Source organism: Sturnus vulgaris, chromosome 4, assembly GCF_052056855.1.
Source record: "Sturnus vulgaris isolate bStuVul1 chromosome 4, bStuVul1.hap1, whole genome shotgun sequence".
Taxonomy (NCBI): domain Eukaryota; kingdom Metazoa; phylum Chordata; class Aves; order Passeriformes; family Sturnidae; genus Sturnus; species Sturnus vulgaris.
Genome location: NC_142246.1, coordinates 15851194 through 15863317, shown reverse-complemented (window position 1 = coordinate 15863317; position 12124 = coordinate 15851194). Strand labels below are relative to the sequence as shown.

Below are 12124 nucleotides of genomic sequence, written 5' to 3'. Positions count from 1 at the left end.
ACCATTTTTAAGACCACTGATAAGGATTAGCATAAAAGGTTTGGGGTGTGGGGAATAGAAAGGACATTCATTTCTTTCTAGCTACCTACTCAAAATATTTGAGTTCTTCCTGAACAATCATGACATGTGAGAACACATAAACCAAATGCAAAATACTTGAAGTCTTCACTGGGAGAGTTTAGCAGATGTCAGCATCATTATCGTCCTTAAGATTGCATGATTTAAAGGCATATTCCTAAGTTATAGCTGTAGTGGAAGACTGAGAAATCTATGACTACAAAAGATGGAACTCTGGCAAAATATGGGATTTATGGCACATTAATCCTTCAGTATTTGGCACAAAATGTCTTCAAATGGCACGAAAATACTTCAGAATTTTTAAGTTTTTCAAAGAATAAGCCATTTTATTTCTTTCTCTGTAGTTACATATGCTTCTGCTTGAAACATTTCCCATGTGCCTCCTGAAGAAAAGACATTATACAGTGATTTAAATTTAGTCATGCAACTAGATCCAAAAAGACTTGAAAGTTTTCCTAATTACAAGTATTTTCATCTTTTTTTTTCCAACACAGTAAAAAAAAAAAAAAATCACATTTTTGGATTTCTAACAAAAAAAAAAAATTCGTATCAGACAGACACTTCAGCAAAGACAAGAACTATGTGACAATTACTGAGCTAATACACTACACTTTTACTTTGCTAATTAAAACAATAACAATGCAAGAGTTAGATTAAGGTCTCTACTAAAATTGAATCAATATACCAATAGATTAAGTCATCACATTAAAAGCAAGTAATCAAATCAAAATAACAGATTGGCACCACAGTGATTTATTATATATTGGTATTTTCTGTGAAGATTTAAAGAAACATACCCCCTTAGTGAAAATCAGATTTTTTTTTCCCCAAAAAAGCTGAGAAAAAAAGATCGTGACTTGTAGGAATTTTTGCCAAGAAATTTTCCTCAAACTCTAAGTTGAGGTAAAAGCTATTAAAATGACAATCAACAAAACCACTCTTTTATAAGTCATATAATGACAAAACAGACATATTCTTTTTCCTACTTGCATTGTTAAGGGCAATTATCACATTGCTCTCAGCATTTTAAAAATATCATGGACTTTTTAATGTTGAAGAATTGGAGGATCAGTATGAGCTCATAATTCATACTAATGTCTACTGATAAAACATGAGCTGCTTTTACATTTATCAGAATTCTGCTCAGAATTAAGCAATCTTCCCAGCTGTACTCAAATTTCTGCTTCATACTTCAAATGATTAAGCACCTTAGTTCTTCAAATGTTGTATCATTTATTAATTCCAAGTAAGTAATCCCAGGAGTTCCAGTTTGTTTTAAAAACCCAGTTGTCTAGTTTTCTAATTCAGAGACATTGTTTATTTCAAATCACTTCCTCTGTAAGTAGTTATTTTCTTCAGCCAATTCGTGCCATGAGAAGCCCTGCTGCTCTTGCTGCCTGAAGGTCAAAGGGTTGTGTGGGAGAGAATTTACCATGGAAGAAACAAGCCATCTTTACCTGGGTGACAGCAATTATGCAGAATAACAAAAGGAGAAGTTAAGTTACAAGATGAGAACTCTAATACATTCTCCCCAGGGTCTGCCACTCACTCAGCCATGAGAAAAACAATGCCAGACTTCATTTTAGCAGTTACGTCTCTATATCGCTGAGATAGCAAAGCCTGTATGATACACACAGCATACTTTGTTGCTTTACTTCCCGGGTGTCTGCTCCTCAGGTTGCCTCCTCTTAGGTTGTCATTCCTTGGAAGAATCAATTTTTAATTTAAGTGTCCCCATGAATAGATAGTGAAGTCATAACTTTCTTCAAAAGGCCAAACCTGGGCACACCTTTAACCTGCAGTGAAAGAGAAATGTGGGAAAGTGTATGGAACAACATTCACAGTATATTAACATCCAGATCAAGACATTGAAATGTTACTGGGGAGAGGCTTGTGGAGGGCATGGACTCTTCAACCCTCACAATAGGAGAGGTACAGTAGGGGGGACAACACATTGTCTTGATTTGGGTAGGCACTTCATGAGGAAATACTTGGAAGAGGTACTCACCCACACACATTCCCCACAGCCATTCCCATTAGGTCCTGAATCTAACTGAAAAGTGAACTACAAATGAAAAATAAATGTACCTCCTGTGTACATGAAAATACCTCCTGTGTTTCATGTATGAAAGGTATCCAAGGGTGGAATTTATTTATTTTCTTAGGTTGTTGTTTGCATTTTTTATTACACTCAGACATTTTTGACCATTTAAAAAGTAGGCAATTTTTGCCACTTATCTCAAGTTGCAATTCATTCCTGTTCCTGAGTTTATATTTTAATCACTCCAGAAATGTAAATTAAAATCACATGCAAGAATATTAACAATAATAGGCACTATTTCCAAGCTTGAAAAAGTGAGACTCAGAAAGGTCAAGATGTTGCCCAAAAAATGTGCTGGTTTCACGAAATAAATTTCAGTGGCCCATGAGAGAAACCACAGTATTCTGATGTGTAATCTTGTCTCTAAACAACAACAAAAGACAAATCATTCTCTGAAGACCCCATTACACAATTACTCAGACTGTTACTTTATCCCTTTATCAACAATTACTGACTGAGACACAAGCTAAAGGCAATGGAAAATCTAAGGAAAAGAACTTTCAGACATTTATTTAGCAATTAAACATTGTTTCATTTTATAAAGCAATGATTATAATAATTATTTCATCAAATCAAGAAGAATAGGTAAATATGGATATAAATTCCCTGTTGCAGCATATGCTTAGATGCTAAATCATGTATTGAAGGCTTCCACAAAATACACTCTGGATAAAAATATTTTTCCTTAGTGAATGATTAAGTAATAATGCATAGTAAATAACATCAATACTTTGGATAAGTTTAGTTTGCCTTTGTTTTGCAAAGTCTTTCTCTATGCACATTAATATGCATAGAAATAAACACGTTAGTCTTGAATTTCAAAGGGGAAATGCTCTGTAACTGAGAAATTTTATTAGTTTTTACTGTTGTTTTGTGGGGCTTTCACATTCTATTTAAATTCATTTAAAGGACAAAAATAATGCAGTGGAAATTCCATATTTTAGTCCAGATTTTCACATTTTGGGCATCTTCTTTTGAGGAATACCCCTGAAACATGTGTTTGACTTATTAATTTTTGCCAATGAGAAGCATGTCTTTTTCTAAGGGACATTTGGCCTGTGTTGTTGTACGTGATAAATCAAAGTACCAGAAATGTGTGGCCTTATCTAAGGTCTGTTCAAAAGACAATGAAGATTTCAGTGGGCTTCCTCCAAGTTTAGCAAGAAACTCTTGGGAAAAACCATGTTCCCAGTGATTATGCTGGAACAACTCTCTTCAATAGCATCTTATGTCTTAGTTAAATTTCATCGTTCTGCTAAACTTTGTTCTTTTATTTTAGTAATGTTATCAATATTTTACAAAGCTATGAAATATTTTAATTTTGCTTTTCTTATTCTTCTTGGTTCCACTACTTATTTTCAGCAAATAGAATGGCATACTTTATGTGGATACTTCCTTTCTCTATTTTTTTGCTTGTTTTTGCTCCTTAGGTGGTTAAAAAAGGAGATTGAAAACTTTTCATGTTTTCATTCTCAACTAGAATCTTTTCTTAATGACATTTGCACCTGTGTCATGAGTCATTAGAAAAATCCTGACCACAAACATCGATAATCTGAAAGGCAAGCAGAAAACATCTGAGGTAAAGCTGCATTCTCAGCTTTCACAAAAAACTTATGCTTAGACTTTTCACTAAATGCTTCAGAGGGAATAAAAAAAGTTTTCCTGATGTTTTGCAATACACATTGCATTTAAGAATTAAATTTATGCATGTATTGTATGAATATGTATGTCCACATATTTAGAATTATGTTGTAAATATAAAGGTACCATACCCATGGCTTATAAAAACATACTAATCACCAAATACCCTGGGAGTTGTACAAGTTCCTGGCAGGTAGAACTGTATTATTATTCACATCCTGACATCCAGTGTCATCCTCAAGTCCAAGCCTGCTGATGGAACAAGCTGTACTCAAGAAGACACAGTCACATGGTCTTAGTAGCTACTGCCCTGGAAATCAGTGAACATATCATGACCAAGTTAATTTGGAATCTCTGGAAGTGGGATAGGTGAGCTGGGACTCAAACAGTGCCATTAAGCTGTTTAAGTTACCTATGAGCATTTTAATCACATGCCCAGTAGAAACCTGCTTTCTGGAGCCCATATGGTGGTGAACACAACACAATTAAGTTATTGGGCTTTTCCTAAAGCAGCTGCTTTGCACTACTAATGCTGCCACTTTACCCTCTAAGCAGTGTAAAACAACGGGTCATTTCTTCATGTGATATAAACTGCTGTTTACCACTGATTTAACAAAGATGGTGTAAAGCAGTGGAACCACACAGGTGTGCACCAAAGACCTGGTGTATGTCCTGTTGTTAAAGTCATCATACCACAGAAACAGTCACTCATGCCAATCTCAATGAAGAATTGTTGTATTTTATTCAAAGTTATTCTATTTGCTGTGCAAAATATATGAATGCTCAGCTCAGAGAGAAGCAATCTCTCAAAATTTGTCATGTTTGGGAGAAAACCTTTGTGCTTTGGAAAAAATCCTTTTCAGCTGCTGTTTTCTCAAAGGGTTTTCTAGGGTTATAGGAAAACTTGTATTATTGACTGTAAGGATCCAGTATAGGACACTCATCCCTCTGCTGTTCCTAAACATTTAGTAGAGCAAGAGACATATTTCTCCAAGGACAAATAACTTCTAAACTGAGCTGCTGTTCTCAATCATCGTCTGGAAGACACATCAGTGCACATATATTTTTGGCCTCTAGCATTTCCCCTTATACAACTATAATAATTAATAAGTAAGAGAAATATTCTCCTAAATAAGACTTCTGAACAAGGTGGCTAAAGAGAAAAGTAGCTGGAATATCTTTTACTGTTTCTATACCTGGAATATCAAAAAATATTGTAAAATTTAACATGGAAGTTTAAAAATAACCATGCAGCTAAATAATTTTAGGACTTTTATAAAAGTGAGTTTTTTCTTGCTGCAACTTTTAAGAATTTCTCTATGTGCAAATGAGTGAAAAAGAGGTGACAAGTCAAAAGCCATTACTTGAAAATGAGGAGGAGAATATTTTAACTTGTATTATATATTGTTCTTATTTTGCGATTTGCTGTTTTTAAGATAGCATTTTCCACTCCCTTTTCTTTGAAGCTGCATTTATATAATTATTATCTTTGCAAGAAACATATGCACAGCAAGCACTTTCAGTGATATATTGAATAGGATAAAATCATCTTTGAAAGGATATTTGCTTTCCTGGAAACAGCTAAGACTGTGTAAATATTTAACTGTAATTATCCTAAAGCACCATTCTTTTATGCCACAGTCACTCACAAAATACAATCCTATAAATGCCTTTCTCAAGATTTGTTACATGCTGGCTTTCAGTCTTATGGGAACAAGTCTCTCTCACTGCTATTGATCTGTCTTAAATTATTCTCCCATGAGGCTTTCAACTAAGAGCATCTTTTCCTTGAATCTCTTTGTATTTTTAATTGGCTTATGTTTGTTTAAACAAAATCACACCAGTGCCTTAGGCTGCAGCCATCAACTCATTGCATTCAAAACCAGACACACTGTACTCTAGCAGCCTTCACTTCTGTCCTCTACTGGACTCATCTCTTTGGGGATGAAATCTGTCACAAGGACAAAAAAAAAAAAAAGGAGGCATACAAAATTGCCTTTGGATTGGGTTGCCAGGGACATCGCTGGGATTTGCATAATGCTGTTAGAGTCCTAAAGATGAAAGGAAGGGTAGATTGTGCCATTTGTCTGCAAGTCTTGGCTAGCAGGTGGTGAGGAGACACTGCCCCAGGAGGAGCACTGGAGAGATGGTGCCTCAGGCAGCCCCAGACCTTCCTTCCCACATCGTGTCCGGGTGTGGGGAGAGGTTTTATGCCCTCTCCTCTGACACCATGGCACCATGCCTTTCACCCGCCCTGCTCTCCCAGGTGAAGTGAGGCTGTCAGTGCTGCAGACTCAGCTTTTCCCTGAACCCTGTTCATCAGTGGATGAGTGAGTGGTTCCCAAGCTCCCCTCACTGAAGGCAGCACAGGAACTGCTATTGTGTGCTGTCCGTGTGCCACTGTGAAAAGAGAAAGAAGTTCTTATTTCCACTCTACTCCTCCTTGGCTGAGTAAAGAGGGTTAAGAGCCAGAACACAAAATAGAATAGAGAGTATGGGTGGCGAAAGCAATACCAAAAAGCATTTCTTGTCATTCTAGTTTATGCTTATATACTTTGATCCCAGATTATTTCTGAATAGCGTGAAGTGAGGCATTTTCAAGGATTTTTAATTTTATTCCATTCTTTTAAGTATTTCCAGTCAATTACCAGCTGCTAAAGCACTTTCTTCTTCTGTGGCATAAGTACAAGAGGAAGGAAATAAAGCTTTGCTCATATTCTATTTTAGTTGAAATTGTTATAAAGCCAAGTCTTTACAGGTCACATGGGCATGCTAACTATACAGCCTGACTTGGGCTTTATAGCCCACAGCCCAGTACAGCCTTACACAGCATTGTCTTCATGTCACAGTCCAAGAATTAGCCCCTAAAAACCTTTGTTCCTGGGTGCAAGACTGCTGTGCAGATGCTCTTCCTCTCTCCTCATGACCTTATCCCTTCTCTGCAGCAGGGCAGGTATTGTAGATGGGACACCTTCTCCCACATGTCCCCTTATCAAGCCTTATGTGTGTCTTTTTATGCTCACTCAGGTACTTATAAACAGACTGAGATACAACTAGGGATAGTAATGTTTTTCAAGACGAATAAAAGTGGACCTGGCATGCACTTCCAGAAGACACAGACTTCTTGCTCTGTAGGCAAGCACTGAAACATATCACTGATTACTGATGTTACCTGAACTAACAACATTTGTGGCACCAACTGAGGTACCAGACTTTTGGTTAGCTCCATTCAACTCAAGCTTAAGAGTAACCAAACTACTCATTCTTATACTAACTAACCACTAAAGTTTTCTATTAAATTATTCATCTTGAATAGGTAAATTCATGTAGTGGAATGAAAGGTATTGAGCCACTAGATTGGAGGACAAGACATTGCTGGGCTCTGCGAGTGCTCCATCGTGGTTTCCCACAATCAGCATCATGCCATAGAATCAGAGAATCAGAATGGCTAGAGTTGGAGGGACCTTACAGATCATCTAGTTCCAACCCCACCTGCCATAGACAGGGACACCTTCCACTAGACCAGGTGTCATCACACATTAAATTAGTAGAAAATTAGTAGAAAATAAGGCAAATTACTCACAGCCATAGGATTAGAATTAAGCAGCATTCAGTCAAGCTGATTAATTTAGAATAGCTAAAGGAATGTATTTGCTTGTGCAGCCACTGCACGTTGGGGAAGGAGTTCAAACCAGATCAGTGACAGAGAGAAACTAAAGCAGACAACAGAAGGTCCTCTACAGTCCTGAACCCACTGGCTGTGCATTCTGGTGCAGAAGGGCAGAGTGCACTGCAGAGAGCAGACTCACAGGCTCCCCCAGCGCTGCTCCAGCCTAGCAGGGCAACTACTCTCATATCCTTTGGTTATGCCTGAAAGGAGCAATTAATGTTCATATTTTCCCTTCAATCTTGCCTAAAATATTCAAATAGGTCTTACTGGATACATAAGTGTGAAACTCCCCATGCAAGCCAGGGAATGTACAGACTAAATACTGAAACATTGCCATGACCCAAATCATTCACAGGAAATTCTAAATCTTTGGAATGCTCGCAGATCAGTCCAGTTTTCAGGTATGCAGGGATGAACCAAAGTACTTTTCACAAATAACAGAAACTACAAGTGGCGATGCAAATTCACCATCAAAAGTGAGATCAATTGGAACAGGTTGGTAGACATGTAAGTATAAGAAGAAAAATTTAACTGTCTTCATGAAATATTTTGCAAGTTACGAGATTTTAACTAAATCATGCAAATAAACAATATACTTGGGGACTTACACTCACAGGTACTTCTTGAGGTTTTTTATGAGATATGGTAATATGAACAATTAATAATTTTGTATTTCCTATTAAAAAAAAACAGGATAAGCAGAAGATCACTAATACTTTTCAAATAACAGTAGAATGCAGCATAAAACAAATTTTCAGACCCCTCTTCATTATTATCCTGATTTCAGATCTCTTGTCATCCTTCTTCATATGCTATCATCTAAATAAAATAATTCTAAACTTTTCTGCTGAAAATAGGGTTGATAAAAACATTTTTAGTGTCATGCATTGAAACTTAAAAGTGAAGACTTAATTGAACTTTGCATCTTAAATGAAATACTTGGAATTTGTTTTCCCAATGGTAGAGTCAGTGTCTCCCAAGATCCAAAACTCTTATATAATACTTGAAAGACGCAGACAGGATGAAGACCATTCCATAGTTAAATTTACAGGGGAAGTGGCAAATATGACTACTTTTTGTAAAGTCTCAATTAAGGTAAACTTTTGTATTTCACATCGTCAACTTACACTGTCTCGAGCACTTGCCAGTTTCACAATTCTGTAATTCTGTAAAACTGGTTACCAATTAAAGCGTGAATTCTTCCCATAAAGAAAAGTAACCATCCTAGTGACACAAAGGAAAAAAAAAATTGGAAAAGATTATGAGAAATATTTAGTGTTGTTATCTTGAAAATACACAGATGGCATTGAAAATGTCTATACCTCTGAAACATTTGGACTACAACTATTGCTTCAGTCGTATTTTTTTCTAGTTTATTCATTAATAAAATGGCTTCTAATTCACCTATTAAAAAATCCAGCTCCTAAGGATGCGTTTTACATATAGTAATAAAAGTGAGATAGACAGAGAAAAAGTATTTTATAGAAGTGTGAGCTTAGGAAGTGTTTTAGTTAAGGTTTAAAGAGCAGTGCTGCTTACCAGTTGATGACTACTGAGCTGGGTGCAGACGGTTCAAGTGACAAGAGGCTGCCCAGGGTTATTGTTGCCTCCCAGACAAGTGACACAGAGGGCATACCACAAGAAGCAGCACTAATGCAAGAAGGAAAAAAAACACACCCTCTGGTAAATCTGTCACTGACCATTGTCATGTCCTGTGCATTTCAGTCTTCTCTATCCAATTTTATTTCCTTTTCCAGTTTCTGTTCTTATCTATACTGATGTTTACCCTTGGAATTTTGATCTATTACATCAACGGGAGCTGATTTAAGAGGTCATATCATTGTGATAAAAGTGTGCCTTAGCATTTTTGGCAGCCCTAAAAATCAAATGCCCAATATTATGGGTCATACTGGAAATGCAGTGGGCTATCCAACTCAGCTGAGATGTGGTATAAGGAAAGGAGCTAAAGCTTTGAACTGACTTTATCATTACGATGTGCATATGTTTAACATTATCTAAACAACTGACTGATTCAAGAGCAGGGTATTTTTAATACACTGAGCTCCAGGGAGCTCAGCATCTAGCTGAAACAAAGGCAAAGGATTAAGAATCTAAGCTGAGGGATCAGACCAGCAGATTACTTTCACACCCTTTACTATTACTTCAGTGTCAACCAAGGAAGAACATGTATTGCAACTTTTATTCAATTTTCTCTTCCATAACTCTTTGCACTTGCTCCTTTACTAGATTATGTGTCCATCTTGCATAGGCCAAGTGGATTTTTGAGGAAACATTTGGCTACTAAATGTGTACGCATGTTAGAAAACGATTAAACAAACCCCAAACCGATTGCTGGATGATGTTTGCAGCAAAGGTGTCCTGGTCAAGGTTTCCACATACACAGCCTCCACTAATCAGTACTGTTTTCACATCTAATATAATTTTAACATGGATAGCAGATAAAATTGGTCTAATTCCAAATGTACATGTGCTGATTTTGGCGGGACTAATTTTCTTCACACTGGCTGGTATGGGGCAATATCTTGAATTTGAGATGAACATAGGGTTGATAATGTAGAGATGTTTTTGTTATTGCTGAGCAAGGCTCACACAGAGCCAAGGTCTTTCCTGCTTTCATACTGCCGCAGTGGTGAGGACATTGACAGTACCTGAGAAGCCGGGAGGAGGCACAGCCAGGACAGGTGACACAAAGTGACAAAAGGGATATTCCAGACCATGTGACATCGTGCTCAGTGTATAAAGTAGGGGAAGAAAGAGGAAGGGTGGAGCATTTGGTGGTTATTTTCCCAAGTCAATGTTATGGATGATGGAGCCCTGCTTCAGCTTTCCTGGGGATGGCTGAACACCTTCCTGCCTGCAGGGAGCAGAATTAATTCCTTCTTTTGCCTTGCTTGTTTGCCCTGCTTTTGCTTTCCCTATTAAACTGTCCTATCTCCACCCAGGAGCTTCCCAGCTTTTACCCCTCTGGTTCTTCCCCTTTCCTGCTGGTGGGGGAGTGAGTGAGAGGCTGTAGGGGCCTTGGCTGCTGGTTGAGGTTAAACCACAATCATAGAGAAAAATCTTTCTCTCCCCAAGATCCAGTTTTTCCATCTTTTCTGTTCATAGGCAATACTTTTAAATAAATACCACCACAGTAACATAAACAAAGACCTCAATTTTAACCCGAATTAATTGTAAAAATTAATTGGTACAAAATAAGAATAGAAGGTAGACAGAAGCCCCACAGAAAATTGAGATTGCATAAACATAGTGAAAATTCAAACTAAAGACAGAGCCACTACTGGAGGAAATGATATAAAAATATATTCCATTGAAGCTAATGCAACCAAAACCTCTGTTTACTGCTTCAAATTGCTGTTCAGTTGTAAATATATTCAATATTTTTTTCTCAATCAAATAGTATTCTTCATTAGATTAGTGTTTGTATTTTCATTGGTAACAATGGTAGCAATTGAGTAGACACAACCCACAGTACCAGAATCTTATGCCTACAAATATCATGGACATTTAGAAAAATACTTCATCAAATCTGTTCTTGTGAAAATTATTACCTTGTGAACAAAAGCATCTATGGAAAGCAAGAAATCTGAGATAAACTCAGTAAGAGTTTAAAAGAAAAACAAAATAAAATCTTTTGCTTGAGTTGAATACTGTCCGTTCAAGATGTATAACAAGTTTTTCAACTCAAATGAAATTATAATCAATGGTAATCATCTACTTTATATTTTCCTAACTCTCAGTTTGAAGTGGTTTCAATTACGTACTCTCAATAAAAGCAAGTTTTAAGCACCTTCTTGTTATGTCTGCTATAAAAGAAAAGCAGATGGAAACAGAATGTTTTAAGGTAACTGAATAGGAATATTTATTTAGAAAATTATTTTTTCTTCATGGTAAATCAAACCTATCAAAAGTGCTAAGGAAGACAAATGTCATTCTTGGGTTAATATTCATTTGTCTTTGTTGCTTACAATTTCTAAAGTCTGATTACTGCATTTGGTCGCTGAAAACAGAATTCACTAACGGTGATGAAGGATGCTGCTCACTCAAATCTTGCAAGGGGTTTACACCCTCTGCAGAGGGAGGAGGTGGGAAAGATTGTGAGGGGGATGCTGAAGAAGGTGGCAGAGTGCTGAGGGCAGAAAATTTTAGAGTAAACTATAAAGTAGAGAGCAGATAGGCAATTTGCAGCTTAAGAATCTGCTCAGGAAGAGAAGTAAAAATTCTTAGACAAGCTCAGAGAAGAGAATTATGTTTAAGTTGAGGAAATGAGTTTATTCCAGATGTGTTTGACAGCATGAGAACAGAAATGGAAGTAGTGCTTTTGGTAAGGAGCCAGTACTGGGGATTAGTCAGGTGGAGAGCACTGAGAGGGGAGTGAGGAGCTGAGAGCACAAGGGTGGGAAGAATTGAAAATACAGGCTCTGGCATCAAGCAAAGGGAATGAAAACAAAGAGAGAAGGAAAGGAATTAGAGAAACAGAGAAATCAAAGGGAGGTTTAAGAGCAAAGCCAGCTTTGGTAGAGATCATAAGGAACAAATAAAACCAAGAAGGAAGGGAGAATAAGAGCTACTGAGAGAGTGATGCTGGTGGTTGTGGGGAGGGAATAAAGCGA

At 37.1% G+C, this 12124-nt stretch overlaps 1 long non-coding RNA gene across 8 annotated transcripts in view; it reads right to left on the bottom strand.

The window, feature by feature from the left end:
- Positions 1-315: 315 nt before the first annotated feature.
- The window catches only part of LOC148223892 (uncharacterized), a 123815-nt gene continuing 112006 nt past the window's right edge, over positions 316-12124 (bottom strand). For 5 of the 8 annotated variants that reach the window (XR_015803041.1, XR_015803042.1, XR_015803036.1 and 2 more), the window contains 3 exons: positions 9030-9140; positions 8618-8714; positions 324-1874 (listed from right to left, as the gene is read on the bottom strand). This is a non-coding gene — a long non-coding RNA (uncharacterized LOC148223892). Of the gene's footprint in view, positions 1875-8617; positions 8715-9029; positions 9141-12124 lie in introns of all 8 variants that reach the window. The other 3 variants (XR_015803045.1, XR_015803043.1, XR_015803039.1) reach the window with 3 other exon arrangements.